This window comes from Mustela lutreola, chromosome 8 (genome assembly GCF_030435805.1).
Source record: "Mustela lutreola isolate mMusLut2 chromosome 8, mMusLut2.pri, whole genome shotgun sequence".
Lineage (NCBI taxonomy): Eukaryota > Metazoa > Chordata > Mammalia > Carnivora > Mustelidae > Mustela > Mustela lutreola.
The window spans coordinates 52,530,911-52,555,962 of NC_081297.1; the positions used below are offsets into that span (position 1 = coordinate 52,530,911).

The 25,052-nt window shown below is 36.2% G+C and overlaps 1 protein-coding gene and 1 pseudogene across 1 annotated transcript in view; both read left to right on the forward strand.

The window, feature by feature from the left end:
- The window catches only part of TAFA2 (TAFA chemokine like family member 2), a 495,186-nt gene that overhangs the window by 363,156 nt on the left and 106,978 nt on the right, over positions 1-25,052 (forward strand). The window lies entirely within an intron of this gene.
- On the forward strand, positions 6,215-6,570 carry LOC131838520 (ubiquitin-ribosomal protein eL40 fusion protein-like; annotated as a pseudogene).

Below are 25,052 nucleotides of genomic sequence, written 5' to 3' on the forward strand. Positions count from 1 at the left end.
TGATATAACAATAATTATAATTATATGTTATGTATATATAGTATATTATATATATTATATATATACAGTTAGCAAAGATTCTGAATATTTAATGGTAGTTAATTATGGTAAAAGGCACTTTTAAACCAGTTTTGAGGAATATAATTAGAATAGGTTTCCTATATATTAGAATTTTCTATATTTCTATAAATTTCTATATTTCTATAAATTTCCAAGAAGCTATTTGGTGCTATTTTGTAAGAACTTCATTTTTGTTAAGGAATAGTTTATTTATTCAGTGTCACTGAGCCCAGCAGTGGTTAGTTAGCCCAACAGCTGGCTTAAGGAGGAAATGATAAAATTTAAAAATGGCAAAAATCCATATTAATTCACCCAAATTTTAGAGAGGGCTAAGGCCTTTTCTTTGAGATGAGTTCTCTAAATAGAGTTTTCTCTTATCTTCCGTGTGTAAACAACACTCACAGTGTATCCTCTAAATTTCCAGGTCAGGATTCAAGAATCTAAAGCATTTGCAGAATAATCAGTCTGTGGAACCTTCTAGACATTATCTTCACTAATCTCTTAAAAAAATTTCTTTCACTCACACTTAACTCCTCAGAAAAACATTTTTAGTAACTTGTCTTTCTTGAATCTAACCACAACTTTTCACATTCATATAGCATCAGCTTTTATATTAGTTAATTAAATGACGGAAGTGCAGTGGCATGTACGACTGGTATGTGTTTGGGGACACATGCAAGTGATTTCTGATAGGTACTCAATTTAACCAGTAGGAGCAAGTAGCCATAAACTAAGACTATGCACACTTGGTGTTGATGAACCCATTTACCAGAGGCTAGGAATGGAAGACACCAGATAATCCAGAGTTGTCTAAGTGGAAGTGAGTTAAGGGAACATCTGTTGTACCTACTATCATTTCAGTACTGAAGATGCTAAGTGCAGTCCTTCAGTTGACTCTGTCTCCTACTGAACTATGGACCCCTTCAGGAGGGGTGCCCCATCTCGTCCATAGCTCTATTTCTTGAGCCTGTAACAGGGTCTGGCACTTAATAGGTGTTTACCTGTTTTGGGCTGAATGAAGAAAGGAAACGGAATATTTGTGCTCTTTCTTTCAGTAATATTTCACTCCTATAAATCTGTCTTAGGAAAAATTCAGATCCCTGGCAGAGATCTATTAGGAAAAATTCAGACCTGTGGCAGAGATCTGTGTTTTAAAATGTTTATTGAAAGTTTTTTTTGACAGTTTAAAGATAGCTATAGGCTTACTCACTGAAGCACTGTTTGTAAAAGATGGAAAATATCCTAAATATGCTATGGCATAAACATAAATTAATTGTGGTAGCATCTGGTAAAATATTATGCCATCATTAAAAATAATTTGTTTTTTTAATTTATTAAAGTCTCTTTTTCAAAGAACATGGAAAATGATCATATGTATATATTTTAAATTACATTGAAAATTGTATATAACATTATTCTAATTCTGACAAACAGTTATTTAAATCTGTATATATCAAAGCCTAGAATGAAAAACATTACTGTTAACAGTGGCTCGTCTAGATTGTGTGTAATTTTAATTTTCTTTTTGAGACCTGTTCACAGGTTTTATGTATTATTTTATAGTCAGAAGAAGAAAGTAGTTTGGGGGTAGAACTGATTTTTTTTTCCTCAGGCAAAGGGAGGAAATGGATTAGCATTTAGTTAGAAATGCAGAAAACAGTCAAAACAGAGCAGCTGAGACAACAAAAGCAATTATGGAGGATCACAGTCACAGAGAAAGAAAAATTAACAAAGTGACAGGAAAAAAAAAAGATTGTGTTCCAAAAATTAAGTTTGGAGTGACTAGAACCATGACAGAAATAAATTACATGATTTGACGTAAGGAATAATTGCTGTGGCTTCAATAAGTTACATAGTATTATTGATTTCATTGAATAGAGAATGATAATAAAGAGAAATGGCTGTCATTTCATCCAGAAAGAACAGTCAAATGATTAAATCAACTGTTGGTATGGTTTTAAAGCTAGATAGTTCTTGCAGCTTTTTCCACTTACGTTTTTAAAATATTTTATTTATTTATTTGAGAGAGAGAGAGAGATGACAAGTAGGCAGAGAGAGGCAGGGGGAAGCAGGCTCCCCATTAAGCAGAGAACCTGATGCAGGGCTAGATCCCAGGATCCTGATGGGATCGTGACCTGGGCTTAAGGCAGAGGCTTAACTCACTGAGCCATGCAGGTGTCCCTTTCCCACTTATTTTTATCTGCAGGGTTTGTGCATGGTTTGAAGTGATCTAATTAGGATAGTCCCCCATGAGTTGATGTTTTCCCAGGAAGGGATGTGGAAAAACATGTACTGACCTCTTGGCAAAACATTGTACAAATCCCTGTATACTGAGTCAGTACACAACCGTAAAGAGACTTATCACCTGCGGGTGTGCTCTGTTGCAAATGGAGCTGCAGACTGGCCTGAAGGCCCTGTCAGTCTGCCAGATTTCCCTTTGCAGAAGCCAATGTCATTGGGTCAGGCTAAGGTCAACATTGTGAATCAGAGGGTTTATTCATAGCAGAAATAAGAGCTAATGTGCAGGTAAGGAATCCAGTAGCAACCCACAGCACCAGACAGCCTGATGCTATTGATCTTACTGATTTCCTGCTCTTGTGGCCAAATTCTCATTTCTCTTGAAGAGGAAGAAGCAGCAGATCTCTGGAATATAGACACATGTCCACAGTTGGACCCGGGAGCAAAATGATGAAATAGGGCAAAAGCCATATCTAAGCTATGTTGATTCATGGTGCTTGTGAGACTTAAGTGAGATAATGTGTATGAAAGTATTTAGATCTGTGTTTGGCATGTGAAATAAACACTGTAAATGAGAAAAGGGAGCAGTAAATTTCAGCGAGAAGGGATTATGGTAAAGGGATATCTCTGGGTCTTGAAAGATAAGCAGAATTTTAACAGCTTCAGTAAGTGCAATGATTTCCATCCTTGGTGTAGGGACCAACCTTGACTGTGTAAGAATCACATGGGAAATTTACTAATAATGAAGAATCTCTAGGCTTGACCCTAGATCTTGCAACAGAGCTATATCATGTGTATTTTAGACCTCTCCCAATTATTCTGGTGCACAGCCCAGTTTGAGATCATTGAAGTTGGAGCTGTGGGTGGAGAACAACAGCATAATGAAATCCAAGGAAGTGTGGAGGTTTGTGTGATGTTTGTAGTGAGTCACCCCAGTTTATTTGAGGAAGAGAGTTTTGCAACTCTATAGATGAAGACAAATTCAAAAAGGTAGTTTGGGTTATTATATAAAGGATCTTGTGCTATGCCAGAGGGATGTGACTTTACTGGATAGGTGTGATAGAGATTCACTGAAGATTGAGGAGAGATTAAGAGTGATGTTCTTGCCTGAGAATCAGGAATATAAATTTGAACACCTCCTGAGGGTAGGTAGGAAGAACCATGCTGCCTTTAAATTCATGGTTATGAAATTAATTAAGACATAGTTGTAATTAATCTCATTGTTGGCTCATAAACATCAACTATGCCCTGGTCCCAATCCCAGAAGATCTGGTATAATTGTTCTGGGGTGGAGTGTCGGTGTTGATAGGAAGTAAAGACTCCCCCCAAGTGATTGTATTATGCAACCAGGCTACCGTAGTTAATTCACCTGTCTACTAATACAACTATTTCACAATTTCTCTTTCTTTCTGAATGGTCTTCATCTTCTTACCTCATGATCTTTAGGTGTTGACTTTGTTCTTTTTTTTTTTTTCTCCAGAAAATAAAAACAATTTTTTCTCTTCTGCTAGAGCAGATGAACATCCATCCATGGACCAGAGAGTCCCTAACTCTCTGTGTATAAATACTAGATAAATCCTCTCTTACTAACTCAAGGTCTTCTTTGTTATTTTTTATTTTTCTCCCCTGCATCATCAACTATTTCCTTTCTATTGGATAATTCTTATTAACATAAATACACATTTATTTCCCCACATCCCACGTTCACTTGCTGCTTCATTTATTCGCTCCAAATTAGAGCAAAATTCCTTCAAGGAGTTTGAATGTGCTGGCTCTACATTTTTATCTTTCTGTTTTCTCTTTTAACCACTTCATTCAGGTCTTGGTTCCCATCAGTCTTTTAAATCTGCTCTTGTCAAGGTCACCAAGGATCTTCATGTTGCTAAAACTGATAGTATATTCCCAGCACTCACTTTATTGGACATTACAGCAGATATTGACACAGAGCACATGTTCTATTAAGATGTTTCCTTATTTATTTTTCTTGGATACCCTTTCTTTCTTGGTTCTCCTCTAACTTCCCTTGCCATCTTTTCTCCATTTCCTTGAAGAATCCTCCTCATTTTCTCACTTAGTACTTGGATCTCCTCTTTTGTTTGTCTGTAGTCCCACAATGTGGTCAGCCAGTCCCATGGCTTTGAATAGTATTTATATACTCATGACTTCCAAAAAAATTTTTATCTAGCCCCAACTTTCCCCCTTATTTACATAGTCATAGATCTAACTCTTAAGGTGACATCTCCCATTTATATCTAACATGCATCTCACACCTAATTTTTCTAATATCATAGTTTGACTTCCCAACTCTTGCCCCAAAACTCCTCTTTGCTCAGTCTTCCCCGTCTCCATTCGCCCAGAACAATTCTTGGAATGATCCTTGACACTTCTCTTTCTCTCACATTCAACTTTCAATTCATCACCATGTCCTGTTGACATCTTCAAAATATATTCTTATATTCTTAAGTTTTCATTACCTGTACAGCTACCATTTGATTTTCCCAAGGCATTCTTAGTTCATGATGGGTTAATAGCATTCCCTTTTCCTCTCAAAGGTGACCTAATTTGGACAATAGTCATCTTAGTTACCACCTTAATCCACATCACTATCATCTCTCTCCCAGACTAGAGCCATTGACTCTCACTAGTCTTTCTGATTTCATTCTTTTGCCCTATAGTCTGTTCTCCACACAGTGGCTGCTATGAGCTTTTTGGAATATAAACCATAGAGTTACCCCTCAAGCTCTCCTGCACCTTCCATCCATAGGGTAGGCCAGATTATACTACAGAAATACATCCCAGTGATTAGACCCTTGCCCCTGCCAAATATTGTCACTCATATACCATGTCCACTGTACGTCTGGCTGGGGACTGGAATGGTGATCTCTTTAACCAATAGTTCCTCAGGGACCCAAGCCAACAGAGACTTTACCTTGTAGTTCAACCACCTGGAACTTGTAGCCACGTTGGTGGCTTAGGCAGGTGAGAAGAGAGGCTCAAAGATCCTGCATGACATTTTTCTGGTCTCAGCTGAAATATAACCTGTTTCTCTCACTCATATTTCATTGGCCACACCTGGTCAAAAGGTCTTGCACAACTGAGAAGAATATTTTCTGTGACCCAAAAAGGAGAGAGAAGCTGAAGATTCATGAATATATTTAATGTTTCACACATCATCTTACTCAGAATAAAATCTAAAGCCTTTGTGATAGCCAAAAGATCTCATTTAGTCTGCTTCCTGGATAACTCTAGTTACATCTTCTGCTACTGTCCTACTTCCTCACTCTATTCCAGCTATTCCTGCCTTCTTGTTATTTTTGAACACTCTGGTCATAGACCTCTTCCTGGAATGATCTCTCAATATGAATAAGACTGGATCCCTCATTTTATGTAGGTCTGTGATTAAATACATCCTATTAAAAATGTCTTCCACTACCACTCTATATAAAAATAGTAACTCTCTGTCCTTTTCAACCTGCTTTATATTTCTTTGTATCCCTTGTTTCTACTTGGATTATTATGTTATTGTATGCCAAATTATTTTCTATTTTTACTAGAACTTACATATCATCGCAGGAAGGATATTACCTGTTTGGTGTTCAGCTATATATGTTCAGTTTTAGAACAGTGTCTGACACACCTTCTAGGTACACAATAAATATCTATTGAATGATTAATGAATAAATGAAGTGATAATTTAAACCCTAGTAGTGGGTGAGCTTATCAAGAGGAGATAGGAAGAAGACTAAAGAAATGACCTCTAAGACTGCCTTCTTTCAAGAGTTTGTTAGAGGAAATGAACCACAAAAAAGATGAGGTAGGGAGAGAATCAGAATGCAGTATTTCACTTTATCTTCAATGAGGTGGCCGAGGGGTTTGGTTGTGGCAGCCTTGCGAATTCACACCAACAGACACAGAGATGCAGATTTTTGTGAAGACCCTGATGGGCAAGACCATCACCCTCTAGTGATGTCAAAGTCAAAATCCAAGACGAGAAAGGCATCCCACCTGACCTGCAGCATCTGATTTGTGCGGGTATCAGCTGGAAGATGGCCACACTCTGTCAGACTACAATATCCAGAAAGAGTCTACCCTGCACTTGGTGTCTCGGCTCTGGGGAGGCATCGTTGAGCCTTCCCTCCATGCACTGGCCCAGAAACACAACCATGACAAGTTTGCCAGTGTTGTGCTCGCCTGCACCCCCACGCTGTCATCTGCCCCAAGAAGTACGGCCATACCAACAATCTGCGCCCCCAAAAGAAGGTTAAATAAGGCTCCTCCACCACCTCTTCTGTAGGGTAGCCTCCTGCCCAAAGCCCCAAGATTCTGTTTTCCCTTCATTGACTGGAAAAAAAAAAAAAAAAGAATGCAATATGTCAGGAATGTGAAGGTAAGACGGAGGTTTAAAGACTGGGTGCTTGTAAGATTTAAGGATATGAAAAATGTGCAGAAGACATTAGGTTCAGTAAATAATAAAGCTATGTATGTTCTGGTTATCTGTTGCTGCATAATCAGCCATCTCAAACTTAGTGGCAAAAAGATAATTTCAATATGCTCTTGGATTCTTTGGATTAGGAATTTGGACATGGCACAATGGGGCTTATTTGGGTTTTGGGTTGGGAACACTCCATTGACTTCAAGTGACTTAGGGACTGGGGCTAGAATCATCTGGAGGCTTTGTTCTCCTGTCTGGTGCCTGGTCTGGCATAGCTTGGAGATGGGACTTGGCTGGGACTATTGACCAGGGCACCTACAGGCTAATCCAGGTTGATGCTGGGGTTGTCTCTGAGAGGAAGTGTCCAGAGTGGGAATATCTGGTAGGTGAGCTTTCCAAGAGAAGCAGATAAAAATTGCATAGTCTTTCTGATCCAGCTTGGGAAATCACACAGTGTCATTGTGTTGTTGCATGGTGTTGGGTACAAGCAATGAACTATGACCAGTGCAGATGAGGTAGGATAATTAGACTCAAAAGTGGGGGGTAGGGTAAGTGATTACATCTCTTTATTGGCAAGTGGCAAGACCACAGTGCAAAAGGGCATGTAGGAAGGGAAATTTCATGACTACCATCTTTGAAAATACAATTTGCCACAACTGACAACTTTTGATAAAACTATTTATATAGATTAACCTAAGTTTGGTGCTAAAAGAAAGAGAAGAGATGGACTGGGTTCACTTACCTGGAATATTTCAAGCATCTTATTTTCTAATAATAATAATAATAATAATAATAATAACCACCCAAAGAGATTAAGTGACTTCAGCAAGGGCACACAATTTGGAAGAAAACCAGTTGCCGGCAAACACTACTCAGAAGCGCCCTTGCTTTCTGATTTCCCATTCCATTGCAATAGTCTGGAATTCTGTAGGATGGTGTGATCCAGGATGGTCTGATCAGGGTAAATGTGGATTCAGGGCCTTCCATCTCTGCTTCAACCACAGCAGCTCTGAGTTGATCAGTTTTATACTGGGGTCCCATTTGGGATTATATTTTGCTGCTAAAAAAAATTGAAAACAACAAAGTAGATGTTCTCAAAATTCCCTTCATTTCCAAATTTCTATGTTCCTATTTTTCTGTACAGTTCACAAACTGACACCGACAGCAATTCCAAACATTGAGGACAGGCCAGGGGAAGAAGAAAGTGAAAAGTATCAGTTAATGCAGATCTGTACAGACCAAGCACTGAGTTACGGCCTTTACAGATGTGATCCATTTAAATCCTTTCACTCCTGCAAAGTACATGTTATTATCCAAAGGGTTCAAATAATTCAGATCATTTGTCTAGTGTCACTCAATGATTCAAAACTAAATCAGTTCGTCTACAAAGATAGTGTTCTTTTTTTTTTCTCCTTCTTTGTTCACAAAAGACTTCATTATCTGGTGATGCATACTGAGACCATACAGAAATCTGCATGGTCCGCTTCACATGCAGTAGAAGGATCTTAACTTTATAATAAGTGAGTGTCAATGGTTTTATGCAATATAAAACTTTAGATTTATGAACACACCTCAGAATTTAATTTTGTGATTGTGAAATATGACTTTGGCCTTGGCTTCTGTGGGCCAAATACGTATCCAGTGTACTTCTACCGGACATAAAAACAAGTTTTTATTCAGCTAAACTTTATTTTTACAGCTAAACAAGTATTTTATTCATAGCAATCAGTTGCAATACATACATGGTTGGGTTGTGTTTGTTTTGTTTTGATTTTTTTTTCAAAAATGTGCTTTTGAAAGTTTTTGAACTCTATTTTTGTTAGAATATGAATAAATGAAACAAGATGGGATTGGGAGGGAGACAAACCATAAGTGACTCTTAATCTCACAAAACAAACTGAGGGTTGCTGGGGGGAGGGGGTTTGGGAGAAGGGGGTGGGATTATGGACATTGGGGAGGGTATGTGCTTTGGTGAGTGCTGTGAAGTGTGTAAACCTGGTGATTCACAGACCTGTACCCCTGGGGATAAAAATATATGTTTATAAAAAATAAAAAATTTAAAAAAAAAGAATATGAACTGAAGTAGAGTGGAGGAATAAGTTATTTTAGAGTACTACATTTTCCTCTCAGACTTTCTTCTTTTTTGTACACTGTGTTATTTATGTTTGGATGGAAAATGACTTGAAGTAATTACAGTTTTTTTAATGGTATCAATGTTTATATGCTAAATAATTCTAGAGAGATTAGAATGATAATATCATCCATACTATTCTACCTTATTACTCAGATGATGATGATGATGATTATCTACATTTCATAAAAACTTTTGGATCAAGAAGATAAGTTCTTTCTAAAATATCTAGCTAATGTATTTTTCCTTGATATTTATTAATCACATGTACTTCTCTGTTTAACTCTTTGGATTTTTAAAATAATTTTCAACATAAAATTAGCAGCTTTCATTATTCAATATAAATTGTTACAGTATTTTACTCTTAGAAAAATACATTTGCATTAGTGACTGAAATTATTTTAAGTAAGAAATAAAGTCTCCTTTATTTGTGTTTAATCAATTTGTGTTTAATCAGTTCTCTCCTTTTTGGAGAGGAGACTTCCTCCAAGGAGACTTCCTCCAAGTTACATATTCACATAGTAACAGTGGATTGAAATGATTTGTCTTTGGTTTATACTAATATTGTGATTAGAAATGGTAATCTACCCATTACATGATCATTGATCACATACAAGTTCAATGAGGCCAAAAATGGCATTGAAGTAGACTTTTGACTCCTTGGCATTTGCAACGTCATGTCTCAAGCCAAACTAATGGCAGATTTGGGTATAATACAGATTTGGGTAAGGATGATGCTAAACTTTAGTCCATCCCTATTAAATTCTCATCTCCTTGTAAATTCTCATCTCCTTGATGCTAAACTTTAGTCCATCCCTATTAAATTCTCATCTCCTTGATACATTAGGTATCAAACAAACAGCTCAGGAATGAAATGTATCATGAGACCATTTTTTCTTTTAAATAGAATTAATTAATATCCACAAATATCTTACCGATGTGACAAGACATTTGAGTAAGTTTAATTTGAAATTATAATCAAGAAAAGAAACAAGAACAATATTAATTTATTCAAGAATATATTCATATTCAGAATCACACTGTCCATGTAGAGTCATTAGACAGCTATTCAAAAGTTTACATATTACTCAGAGCTCAGAGGAATCATTATTAATTTTCTTTAATTAAAGTTCTGACATTTAATGTTGAGAGCTACTATTAGTGAGGTCCAAGATTTGACTGAAATCAATTTGATTACTTAAACTTAGTGAATGCAGTTAAAAAAAAATTTTTTTTGATAACTATGTATTTGGTTAATCCATGAAATGGTAGCATGTGATCTGACCGAAAGCAAGTTGGTCACACACAAATTAGCCATTATTTGTTGTTGATCACAACAAATAATTTTGATACTTGTTTTTCAAAATTGGTTATTTTGGTAAAGCATTTTTAAATTTTATAATTAGTTACTACTGCTACACATATTTTTACTATGTAGACTTATATAAATAAAGTTAGTTAAACTGTAAATCCTATCACTTTGGTAGATCTATGTTGTTTTAAAATTTCTAATAGACAATACTTTATTGACATGACTAATGAAATATTAATGTGGCTCATACACATATAAATTTATGACTGTGTACTGAGGCAACAATTATTGATTAGGAGAATGGATGTGGAAGACTAAATGCATTTCAGTTATATAATTAATTTTGCAATTCTTGAGTTTCTAGTCATATGGCAAGTAATGAAATTGGTCATGTTGCTTATCAGAAAATAATGACTTTTCTTCAGTGATATTTACTATGTTATTAGATGTTTGAGTGAAAGCAAAATTTCCTCAATTTACTCCTATCTATCTGGCTTGTATGGTGCTCATGAACCTGAAGAGAATTGATTAAACACTGCTGCAGGGGGATGGGAATATTAGAGGGGTTAGGTGTGGGTTGCTTCAAGTGCCTTCATTGAACTTTTAGATGCCATCACTGCACTAGCAAATCAACTTTACTACATTGTGGCCAAAAGAAGGTAGATATGGACACATTTAACAGAACCAATTAATATTTATCCTAATTCATGTCTTTATTTTGAGAAGTGAAAAGTGGGTGAAATGGACCATCCTGTGAAGTAGCGAGTTTTCCATTATTGGAATATATCTTAGCAAGACTTGAAGAAGTATTTGTTGACATGAAGGAACTTATGCTTTATCTAGTGATTAAAAATTCCCCAAAGAGATCAGGAGGGAGACAAACCATAAGAGACTCTTAATCTCACAAAATAAACTGAGGGTTGCTGGGAGATGATGGGGTATAGGGATAGGGTGGCTGGGTTATTGGCATTGGGGAGGGTATGTGCTATGGTGAGTGCTGTGAAATGTGTAAGCCTGATGATTCACAGACCTGTATGCCTGGGGCAAATAATATATTTTAATAAAAATAATTTTTTAAAAGTTCCCCAAAGAATATAAGCAGAATAGCAGTTATAAAATGTTAATACATTTTGTGTTTAAAATGTTTCCATGTTCCATTGTTAGGGGAAAAAAGCTAAACATGTTCCTGTATTTAGGAATGCTCATATTTTTGATATGCTAATATGTTTTGTGAATCTTAAAGAAGGGAATTAATTTTAAGTGTTTTCCAAACCTTTTTTGACTTTGATGCCTTTTATTCCTATCTCATGAGGCTGGCTACTGCCTATCCAATTAAATACATATCAGGAAACACCAGACTGCATGTTACATAAAGCTCCTTACAGATCTAAGATTATTTGAATAGAATAGTTGTTTTTTTTTTTTTTTCCAATGGAACTGTGAATTTGGAGGGAAAATAAAATGAGCATGCTGTCTAAGAACAAATAATGATGGAGAATCTCCTACTTCCTTAGTAGCTCATGTATAATGAGCTTTTTAGAATGAAAAGAATAGACATTCAACGACATGACAAGATCCAAAATAATGCTGCTTTAAACAAGAGGGAAGGCTATTCCATAAAATTCTGAAATGGTATTGGAGATTGGCTGCAAGAATTTATTAAGCTTGAGGATACTTTTGCCTTGTTCCAGCCTCCTACCACAACCTCCTTCTTCTCTGTGGTCTAAGCTGGCAGAAAAGACGAAGGAGTGGATAAGCCAGTTTGTTTTGTGGGAACAACTTATAAATTGCACATAATACTTTGCCTGGCATCCCTTTGGTTACAACTGAAACTTATGGCCACCTGCAATGGGCTGGACCTGGTTTATTCTGGGGGGTAAGATCCCCAGCTAAGGATTGAGACGTTCTCTTACTATAAAAGTAGGAGAACATGGATATTGGAGAACAACCCGCAGACTCTGCTGAATGAGCCATATTTGTCAGTGCTGTTCCTTCTGATAACATAACATTGATTATTTTTTAAATTAAAAAATTTTTTTCATCTGATACATATATTCTTTAATCTCCATCACCCATCTCACCATCTCCCCATACCCCTCCACTCTGGTTACCATCGGTTTGTTCTTTATAGTTAAGAGTCTCTTTCTTGGTTTCTCTCTCTTTGTCCTTTGCTTTTTATTTTGTTGTTTAAGTTCCACCTATGAGTGAGATCATATGGGATTTGTCTTTCTCTGACTGATTCATTTTACTTAGCATTATACTCTCTAGCTCCATCCGTGTTGTTGCAAATGGCAAGACTTCATTCTTTTTTTATGGCTGAACCATATTCCATTTTATCTGTACACTGCATCTTTTTTATATCCATTCATTTATTGGCGGGCATTTTGGCTGCTTCCATAGTTTAGCTATTATAAATAATGCTGTAATAAAACATAGGGGGGGCACGTATCCCTTTGAATTAGTGTTTTGTATTTTTTGGGTAAACACCCAGTAGCGCAATTACTGGATTGTAGGGTAGTTCTATTTTTAATTTTTTGAGGAAACCCTGTACTCTTTCCCACAGTAGCTGCACCAGTTTGTATTCCCTCCAACAGCGCGAAAAGAGTTCCTTTTCCTCCCCACCCTCGTTGACACTTGTTATTTCTTGCGTTTTTGATTTTAGTCATTCTGACAGGTGTGGGGTGTATCTCATTGTGGTTTCCATTTATATTTCCCTGATGATGAGTGATGCTGAGCATCTTCTCATGTGTCTGTTGGTTGTCTTGATTTCATAATATTTGTAAGGAATCATTCTTTCTAGAAATTAAAACTGTGTTCCTTTATTGATTTTCTGTTATTCCCCTAAGTATACATCTAAAGTCCAAGACAATCTAGCAAAATATGAAATGTTAATAATAGATCTGAGAGAGAGAGAATGTGCAAACACATAAGAGAGGAAATGAATGAATGAAATTATGAATGAATAAGGGGAACACTGGCTAGCCCACGCATAATGCATTTTGATGTGAGTCAGAGCTGAGAGTAACATTTTCCATAAAGGGTGAGATTCCCTGGCCACTGGAAAATTCTATGTTCTGTTTCAGAAGGCCACATGTGCTGTCTGACTTACAGCCATGCAAATATTCACAAATTATTTTCTTTATGATGGTTGTTAACACTTTGTTTTATACATAGCATAGATTCTAAGCTTAGGACTGTTCCCTAATTTTCTTATAAATTTCAAAATTTTTTGTCATCACTATTTTTTAAGATTGTATGTTTCTTCTAAGTATTTAATGAACAGTCACTTTGCCTCTTATTTGACATCCATTTCATCACTGAACACACAATTTCAAATTTATAAATATATGCACATTTGTATATATATGCACATTATATATTATACATAAATTAATACGTGGTTATAAGCAACCTTAAAACTATATATACACTAAAATATATAAATAATATACATATAAGCTATATATAAAACTATACATGTTTATAGACAAACTAATATATATATATAAACTCTATATAAACTAATATATATAAACTAATAAGTAGTTATAAGTACCTTCTCTGTATAGAATTATGCCAAATGCTGTGGACCATGTGAAAAAAGCTTAGCACTCAGTTACTGTTAGGTTGTGTGCCACACATACTCTAAAAAGAGAAAACGTAGAAAAAAAATTTCTAAAACAAAATGCAAATTATAGGACTAGTAAGCATGGTATTATCTGCTTGTCTGGACCTAACACTCATCATCAAGAAATGACTTGCTTTTCATAACTGAAAACATAAGTGTTATAATCTTACATCTAGCTGTCATTGCTTCAATTCTGGGTGCTGTATTAAGAAATGGAAAGTGTGTCAGAAAATTGCCCAAAGAAGATAGATCTAAAATAACTCCATATTTCTCTGAACTTTCACCAATTCTCTTACACTCATCATGGCTATGCATAATTCCATTTTTATAGATGTGTCTGTCTTATACTACATTAAAAATTAGGACAGAAGTTCTATTTTTTTCCTTTAATTTTCCCTAACAGACAGGAGAGCTGCTGTGTACCAAAGGGCATGTGTGTCAACAATAACCAAATTATATTTAAGATTTTTGCTGTGTGTATTTCAGTGGGTTCTTTCAGATATAATACTTCTCATTTTTTGGAAAATATTCAGACCAGAACTCTCCTTTTGACTTATAGGAAAACATACCCTAAAAAGCATTCAAGTAACTCCAACCTTCTTTTATTTTTTCCATGTTCTTATTCAAGATCCTTGTTGCTTTGCTGCCTTAAACGTGTCTTATATGTGGCCAATAAGTGTCCACATTCTCTCTGAACTTGTGTCTTTACTCACTCTACACTCAATACTCAAGTGAGACCGCATTTTAACAGGCTTCCTCATTGTCACACCTCCTTGACCTCCTTGTCCTCACCTCTCTTCTCACTCACTTCTCCCTTTAAGTCCATCACGTACCAGATCCATCAGCTCCCTCCACACAAACTTGTACTGCCTCTTATCTCTCCAACTGCTTCCAATGATGCTTCTGTTGCCTTTCACACAGGTTTGACACTTCAAAATCATTTTCAGTTTCTGTCTCTCTATCATCTTTCTCATGCAACAGTTGCCTGTTTCTTGCAGGCAAGGTCCACAATGTCCTTCTTTTCTGTTGGGATCTTCTCTTCCATTCCAGCCTGGTTCAAGCCTTCATGATTTATTTTTTATTTTTATTTTATTTATATTTGTATTTATATTTATTTATTTATTCAATTTTTAAATATTTTATTTATTTATTTGTCAGAGAGAGAGAGAGAATAAGAGAGTGAGCACAATCAGGGAGAACAGCAGGCAGAGGAAGAAGCAGGCTCCCTACCGAGGAAGGAACCTGATGTGGGACTTGATCCCAGCACTTTGGGATGATGACTTGAGCCAAAGGTAGATACCTTCATGATTTAATTGATGCTATGTCCTATGCTCTTGCATTTTCCAATAAACCATGATGCCTTTCAAGCCAAAATCACTTACTCTTTGAACATGCCTCTCACTGTTACCTCTAAGTACCTTTACACATTGTTTTCTATGGAAAATAGAATGTTTTCTTTCATGTATCTGATTATTGAAATATTACCCATCCATTCATAAGACTTATGGTCATTTAACTGAAGCCAATTTTTTCCCCCCAAAGATGGTATAGATTAGTTCATATAAACAGTTTTCTTTTCTTTTTTTTTTTTTTATCAGTTTTGCTTTTCTGTAATGAATTTATTTTCTGCTGTTCTGAAGCTGTGATCCTTTAAGATACATGCTATTACAAACAATTTAAACTTTTTTATATTGACAACATAGTCTCAAAACTTAGCACAACAACCTGTAATTTCTCTTAGGGCACTAGTCATGTCTTATTCATATCTGTATTCCCCAGAGCACCTTTTACAATTTCCGCCAAATAGAAATGCATTCAAGACTTGATAAATGAATGACTGAATGAATTTAAGTAAGACTTGTTACTATCAGTATTTTTGGACCCTAAGCACAAACAATGGCTGGAGCCTTCACTGTTACTTTGAGAATAAATTTGTCTTTCATTTTCTGAGGTGTGTTTTATTTCAGATTTCTGAGAGGATAAAATGTAATGCATTTTTAAGAAACAAAATAGCTATGTCTATTGTTTTTTCTAGAGGAGATGAAATGGGTCACTATGTTTTTTACTTCCTAAGTGTATGGAGCACCCTACACAAAATGCAAGCATGAAGAGACCGAGGTTACTTTCATAGTTTATATTCATTACCTATTATACCATGAAAAACTAACACAAAATTAGCAGCTTCAAACAACACACATTTGGGGGCACCCGGGTGGCTCAGTGGGTTAAGCCACTGCCTTCGGCTCAGGTCATGATCTCAGGGTCCTGGGATCGAGTCCCGCATTGGGCTCTCTGCTTAGCAGGGAGCCTGCTTCCCTCTCACTCTCTCTGCCTACCTCTCTGCCTACTTGTGATCTCTGTCAAATAAATAAATAAAATCTTAAAACAAAACAAAACAAAACAAAAAAAACAGCAACAACACACATTTATTATCTTGTGCTTTTTGTAAGTCAGGAGTCCAGACATGGTATAACTGGGCTCTGTGCTTCAGGGTCTCACTAGGCTGCAGTCCAGACGTTGGCTGGGGCTCAGTCTCATCAGAGGCTCAACTGGGTAAGAACTTAACTTCCTAGGTCACTCGGGTTACTCACAATTCATTTCCTTGCAGCCTAGGGCTAAGGCTACCATCTGCTGCTAGAGACTACTAGCAGTTCTTGTAGCATGAGCTTCTCCTTTTTATGGCAGCTTGCTTCTTTCACAGCTGGCAAGAGAGACTGTGCAGCCACTTTGCTAACAGGACAGTCTTATATAACACAGTCATGAAGTGACCTCCCATTACTTCTGCCATCTTCTTCTGGTTATAAGCAAATCACAGGTCTCACCCACATTCAAAGGGAGAGGAATCTATTAGGTTGGGAACACCAATAGTTGGCTATCTTTGGGGCCAACTTCAAGTTTTTCACCACAATAACGGCTTTGGCATGTGGCTCCTGTTTGTTCATGCATAAGGCCTGCTTTGAGTTCTGTTGCCAGTTTATTCTAAAAACTCCCCTACCTCATTTTAAAAAATTTTATGTGTGGGGGCGCCTGGGTGGCTCAGTGGGTTAAAGCCTCTGCCTTCAGCTCAGGTCATGATCCCAGGGTCCTGGGATCGAGCCCTGCATCGGGGTCTCTGCTCAGTGGGTAGCCTGCTTCCTCCTCTTTCTCTGCCTGCCTCTCTGCCTACTTGTGATCTCTCTCCATCAAAAAAAAAAAAAAAAAAAAATAAGTGTGGATTTACACCAAAAGGATATAAAAATTGAAGGACCCAATTGATTTGGAGGAGAGAGGAAGACGATCTTTATTTGCTGGTAGCTTAAGAACTGGAGCTAGTGTAGAGTTCATACTAAGATTCCTGAAAATGGTATGTCAATATAGAATGCTGTGAGCAGGACAGAACCTGTGAGGTTTTCTGATACAACTACTCACTTTACTGACTTGCAAGCAGAAGTACTCAGAGGTTGAGTCGTTTATCTAGGATTGAAGCTGAAAATGTGACCTACTTAGGGACTCTGAGCTCTTAGATAGCAAAGTTAATGAGCACCTGCACTGAAATTAATTCAGTTAAATATAGTTTATGAAGATTGGCTTTGACCCAAAGAAACGGATTTTGGAACATTTTTCATAAACATTTTTTAAAAATGGTGTAATAAAGTAAAAATTATACACATACTATGCTTATTTTGGTACACAAAGAATAAAATTAAAAAACTCTTTGACACCAATTTTAAATAATATTTTATTCATATGCTGTTAGCTTATTTATAGAGCAAAAAAATAACTACCATGTTATTTCCTAAAATTAGGTATAATGCTATAGAGAAATATATAGAATGAATGGTCAAAATTATCAATCACAAACCCATGAAATACCTGGATCTGAATCTTGATTATACTACTGGTTCTTCTTCTGATCTTGGGTAGGCTCTACTCCTTAGAGAATGTGTTTGTGATTCCCACGATGTGAATCACCAGCTCATTTACTTTATTACATATACATACAGCTTAGGATATACTACGTCCTAGACATTATGTTGGCCCTAGGAATACAAAGGTCATGACTCAGTCCTTTTGAGTATTTCATAGTCTAGTGGGGAAGAAGGAAGCATAAACAAAATTATTATACAGTATGCTCAGAGTGTGGTATTATGAACTAAACCTGTTGCAAAACCGTAGGCAAATCTTCTGTGTCTGAAGAATTAGAGACCTTTAGAGAAGTGACATTTAACATCGGGAAGGTGTGTGGTGAACAAGTATTTTGTCCTCCATACTGGTTTCTTAGTTTTGTATCCGTTTTACTTTAACTGCATTTTGCCTCTTTACAGTTGCATATTTATCCTGATTTAGAATATGTAGGTGGCACTAAAGTTGTAATAGATTAGAGTTGGAGGGCAGGGAGGAAAGCACCATTTCATTACCCTTACATCTTGATATTGCTTCCAACTTAATACTATCACCTCACAGCAAATGTGTATATACACGAATGTGCCTAATGAAGAGATGGTTTATTTCAGATCTATGGTGTTCAAGTTATGAGATTTAGAGGTGAGAGAACCATTTCTTGATATCTTGAATTCATGTTCTTCTCATCATCAGTGAAGAAAGAGCTGCACATTTTTACGCATGGCAGAGTCACAGACTAAATTAATGCAAATGACTCCCTAAGAATGAATGAGAAATTAGATTTCTAAAATATACTCAAAAGGGAGGTTATTCATAAAGATCTATAAAATTTCTTGTATTTGTGACTTTATAACTGATTTCAAGTATAAAATTTTAGCTAATTTTTAAAATTAATTCATTTAATCACTTATAACTGTGATTATCTGTAAAATGGGGCTAACAATTCTGATTTACCTGTAGGTGGACTATGAAACTCAAAGAAGATCATGGCTGGAAAAATTCCCTATAGATTAAAAGCTCATTCAAAATTTAGAAATATGAATTCAGAATTTTCATTTCTTAAGTTTTAAGAACAAGTTTTGAAGCATGGCAGAAAATGAGTTAATTAAAAAAAAATTTCTCCAAATTTAAATCCCATAAAGTCAGTTATACATTGTTATAATTAACATTCTCTTGGAGAGGTGCTGGTGGAATTTTAAGGATGGAGGATAAATATGTTCTTATTAGAGTTCTTACTTGCAAATTTATGTTAATATGAGTCACAGTCCAAATGACACACAGTTTCCTAGAACAGCTCTGAAATAACACTTGTTTCTAAGGGTCTCTCTTTTCCTGTCTCTACTCCCTCCCTCCCTGTCTTCCTTCTTCCTTTTTCTTCTTCCCTTTCTTTCTTGGAATCCACTTTATTAAGAGGTAACCCTCAGTAGGCTATCTCAACGTAAAATCTCCAATTTCAGTTCTGAAGTGGTACTCTTATTTAACTGCAGATGTATTTTGATTTTCTTTTTATTTCATAACTACATCCTAAATTGGATATTAAAAAGAACCAGTAAAAACAGATTCCACCTAATAAAAATTTGAGAATCTTTAAGCCTTTCACTTATACTAGAAATACTTAATCATTAATATGACTATGTCAACATTTTACCCTTTAGTTAAAGAAAGTGAGGTAAGAGATATGTTCATCTGACATATAGCAATTAGTTCAAATAGCAATGAGATGTTTTAGTGAGCACATTTAATTGTTTGATGTCTGATGTGTGTGTGTGTGTGTGTGTGTGTGTGTGTGTGTGTAAAGCTCTATCAAATAGGTAGTAATTCTTGAGGGAAAAAGGGAACTAACTAATCATTGAATGAATGCCTAATGTGTGCAGGCAATAAGAAAAGCTGTCTCTACCACCAACAAATTAGCAAGGATACAGACATCTTCCCAAGGTTTAGTATCTAGATATACCCAGTGATTGCATAATATCTCTAAACAAAGAACAAGAGTTTCCATATATGCATACATTCCCATATATATATATATATATATATATATATATACTCCCTCATAGAATGTTAATGTTAGAATTACAAGTCATGTAGTCTCAGTCCTTCATGTTGTGTGTGAGATCCAGAGAGGCCAATGAGTTTCTATTCTTGCTAGGGAAAAAACATAGGATTAAAATCCATCTCCTTTCCCAAGTAGAATTCTTTTCACTGTATTTTCATATTCATTTATTCACAGGGTCACCAAATAATCAGTGAATAGTTTATTTAGTGGGACAGAAAAGGTGGTATAATAAAGCTTGATATTTCTTCTTCCTTGTCTTCCTCCTTCCAACTTCTCTTCATTTCTTTGTATTATTCTAACTGACATTATTCTGGGTATTGGGAGTTCCTAAGACTCACAGTTAGGTAGAGTTCAAGAAAGTCAAGTAGGTAGGTAGGTAGGTAGGTAGGTAGAATATTACTATTCTTACATTACTTATATTAGTGCTTATTAGAGTTTAGTTAAAATCAATGAGGGAATAAATGTGGATGTTATAGGCAACAAAAGCTTGTTTCCCATATTATTTTGATATATCGAAACAGATGTGAGAACACAATATGGTATTATTTGTTGTGGTCTAGTTATTTCTACTATCCATCCCCATGCAACTGTTTTATAAATTTTTCATATTAAAGTAAATGACACAGATGCTTTTGATTTCATTACTGATCCACAGAGTGATGTTGACCTTGACACTATGAACGATGTTAGCAACTACTGTAGTAGGAGAAACTAATACAAATGCACTTTTCTTTAAAAATTCAACAAGGATCAATAAGACTTGTACAAACTTTTTTCCCCATGTTTTCAAAGTAGGGTAGAGTGGCTCTTTTCAAGATCAACTAAACTTTTAACAAAACTTGGAGACCCCATTAAATTTTACCATTATCCCGCAAATTTGTCCATGGATTTTTGAAAAGAAAAATGTACAATGATTTTGAATCTTAGAACTTCTGGGGAGAAAGTTTTTTTATCCCAGATGTTGCTGCATTTATGAAATTTAATAAAAGGTTTCATGGAAATGTGCAGTGAAAAATGCCTTCCGGGACATTTGTCAGATTCTCTGTATCGATTCATGAAATGGAAACCAGAAGCTGTTCTGAGCTTTCGTCATTACGTAATAGACAGTGAACATATGTTTTTGACAAGTGAATAGTTAGCAAATTAGGCATCTGGATGGAGTGGAATTTTGGGTTCTAAATTGCATAATTCGCCCCTGAACATCTGCCAGAGGAAAAAGAGCAAAGAAAACATAGAATCTGAGGAAAGATATAAGCTGGTAGACAGGGAATGATAATGCAGTATCTAGCAAGTTTTTGAGTTCAGATCCCTAGTATGTTTTCCACAGCTATGCTATTTCTGTAATTATCCAAAGGGATCTGGATTTGCAGAAGAGGTGTTCTAAGGGTATGGAATTATGAGAAGAAATCTGATTATTTCTACATTTTGTTGTTGGAAGAATTTAACAAGTGTTAGAAATCCAGTGTGTACTCTGGACTCCATGGTACTGTATGGGTTAATATCAATTAAAAATTTATTTTTTGAAGTAATATGCTCAGGTAATCACAATTTTTCTAGTTCATTTAAAAGTTTTAGTTTTGGAGGAAAAAAAGCAATGTTAGATTTAAGAACATTTAACTGTAAATGTATCAATACTCTCCTCCCTATTTCTCTCTTTCATTCAAAACTATGATTTCTTAGCGATCTCTGCAAAACTACTCCTTGCTGCTGCTTTATTTATTACTAGAATAAGTAAATATAAACATCCACCATCGATCAGATATGCTGAACACCTTCACAACACAATATGTTAGAGAATGTAATTAGTGATTATTGCTGGATGAGGACTAGGTTAGAAAAAGGTGATTGGGTTTAGAGGTAGTGTACCACAGTGGAAGAAGCAAAGGTTTGAATCTCATCCCAGCCTTCTTATAAAACATGTAAATTTAAACAAGTTACAATCTATTTCTTAGTATGTCCTTTCATTGGTTAAAGTGAGTATGATATCATTTATTATTGGAGTTAAATGAGATACTGCTTATGGAGCATTTTGATAAAGTAAAAGTCAGCACTTGGCAACATTATGGATTCTTTCCCACTCAATTTTTCTTGCTATATAGCTATGTTGAATAGCATCTTTGGATAGTAGGGCTAGAAAACAACTTATTGATCCCTTAGTTCAAAGACGACCATGGGCTCCTTGGAGTCTTATGGTTTGGAAGTATCTCACAGGCACCATAGCAAAGGGGAATGATACACCAAGGGAACAGGGCCCTGGAATCCCATTCCAACCTGTATCAGGTGGTGCTCTATTTGACCTATTTTTTTTTTTTTTTACATATATCTATAACTAGGTATACAATAGCATTTAAAGAAAAAACCTCACTATTTGGGGTGCCTGGGTGGCTCAGTGGGTTAAGCCGCTGCCTTCGGCTCAGGTCAAGGTCTCAGGGTCCTGGGATGGAGCCCCGCAATCGGCTCTCTGCTCAGCGGGGAGCCTGCTTCCCTCTCTCTCTCTGCCTGCCTCTCTGCCTACTTGTGATCTCTGTCTGTCAAATAAATAAAATAAAATCTTTTTTAAAAAAACCCTCACTATTTAATATAAGTGTGAAATCCAGTACAGTTTAGTCCACCTCATCCCAATTTTACTGATGAGAAGGACCAGGGATGTTACATTACTTATCCAAGTCGAACAACTCTGTTGGCACATGACCTATTAAATGTAAGAAAAGAACATGAGCACTGAAATGTACAATTTTTATGTACTTGGAATGGGCTTAGGCAGATTCTGTTTGGTAAAGAAAAAGAGAGATGTGACAATACAGAACAGAGAGAATGAGTTGAAGATTTAATGACAGGTAAGAAGGATAGAGAAAGTTGGTGCTTCAGAAAAAATGATCAGAGTCAGTTGGCTGAAAGTCCCGGTGGATAAAGATGTGGATTCCACCTTTGTGGTGAGGATGGCAGGCATCCTGCTGCTGACTCAGAAGGAGGAATGGTGTAGTTGATGTTGGGCACTCGGGAGAGCCTGTTTTGGCTACTGAGCAGTCTTGGGTGTTGCTGAAGAATGATGGAAGCAAGAAGTGAAGGTAACTGAATAGCAGAGGCTCCCCAGAGCCGTCATTGTGATTTAAAGTTTCCGAGAATGAAGTTTAGAGCACTGGGAGGAAAAAATGCCTAGAGGAAGATAGAGGTTGGTTCAGTAGACCACAGAATTGTGTCAATATGTCATTTAGAGGTAGCTGATTTATGTTTATTTTAGCCATTTTTATATATCACTGTTATTGCTTTCTGCTAAAATTCACTCATTGTGGCCTTTTTATGGCTGCTCTGGGCTGCACTAATCTGCATCAGAACTGGAAAGAGCCAAGGAATCAGTCTTTAAAGACCCAGGTCATACCTACTTGCCGCTTACCACACAATAAAGCCATCTTTAAAGCACTAACTTTAAGATGACCTTTTGAGTAGGAAAAAAAAAAAAAAAAAAAAAAACTCTGTCTTGGGGGGAAAAATGGTGTCTAGGAATTGACTGTGTATGTTTAAAATCTCTAGTATATCAAAACCATATCATATAGATTCATCATACAGTCTCCATCTCTAGGGCATTTTTTTTTTTGGCACTTTGGGTTCTTAACGGTGTTATCCTAATGATTATCCTAATAGGAATTATTTTTACTATGATAATAATTACTATTTTCACTTGGTCACTGATTTGGTCCTGTCACATGCAGGTAGGGCAGGAAGATAGGTTTACTGCTATTTACAGACTAGAAACTTAAGCCTCAGAAGTTAATTACTTGTCAAGGTCCCAAGTCCTCTTCTGTGCAAGGTCAGGTTTGAGAATCTTGTCTTCTTAATGCAAGCCCACTTTTTGTTCACTTTATCAGGCTGTCTTCAGGTAATACATACTGTAGCAGGGGCACATGATGCTGCTTCTTGCCATTTCGATCCCTGTGTTTCCGTAGTCTCTTCACATAGATCGTGAGCTACTGGAAATGGCAACAAAATCTTTTTCTTTCTTTTGGTCTCCCAGACCTTGTAGACAGTAAATACTTATTATTTGCTCATACTTTTTCAAAGCTATACATAATATATATCATAATAATAGCTAATTTGGTGCCAGACTGCATACAAAAAAAAAAGAAAAAGTGATATGTCTGTTCTCAAGTGCTCGGTCACATGGGAGAAGACAATAAGTATGTCTGTTTACTGTCATTCAAGTCTCAGGTTAAATGCTTTCTCAGTGAAGAAGTCTCTGGTCTTCTAAGGATACTTTGCTCTTCCATATGCTAATGTATTTTACCAATTCCTGAGAATAACCGTTTCCAACTGCTTAATAGGGTCTCGAGACCTCGCCATCTTGCTTTATTTTCATTATAACATTTATTCTTATATAATTATTTATTCAGGTGGTTTATTTATTGTATGGCTCATTTTACTGAAATAAAAGCTTCATGAGAGTAGGGAAAATGTTGCTCACTACTGTATGTCTTGATCTTAGACAAGCAGTTGCTTAATAAATATTTAGTGCTTGAAGAGTAATTTTAGCAAGCCTCATAGCTTTAAATACCACCTGAATAGTGATGAATTCCAAATTCTAAGTAAAATTTATTTATTTATTTTTATTTTTTAAGTATGCCTCATGCCCCACATGGAGCCCAACACAGGGCTTGAACTCACAACCCTGAGATCAATGCCTGAATTGAAATCAAGAGTCAGCGGCTTAACTGACTGAGCCCTGGTGCCCCTAAGTAAAATTTAAATCTCCACTCCCTACTTCTGCACTGAGCCCCAAATGAATATATCCAATTGCCTACTTCTTATCCTCTCTTGAGTATCTAATGGCATCAGAAACTTAACACTTGCAAAATGAAACAGCATTTCCTCCTCCGCTCAACCTGTTTCCTCTACAATTTTCCCAACTTAACTCATATCTTCATTATCTAGCTACTTGTATGAGTCAAATCTCATAGATCTAATCCAATGCCTGTTCTATCAGATCTGCCTAGAAAAAAAAAAAAAATCAGGCCTTTTCTGCTTCTCTACTATTTCTGCCACTACCACTCTACTCTAGGACACTATCATCTCCCACAACAATTACTTACTGCAAAAGTCTTATGTATTATTTTTCTTATTGTTCTAACATTTGTGACTTGCAAGAACACAAATTGATATTCTTATAATTCTGGAGGTCAGAAGTCTAAAATGGGTCTTGCTGGGCTAAAGTCAGGGAGTTGGCAGAGCTTTGTTCCTTCAAGGAGGATCTAGAGGAAAGTCCATTTCCTAGCTTCTGGAAGCCATCCACATTCCTTGGCTGGTCGTCCCATTCTGTAT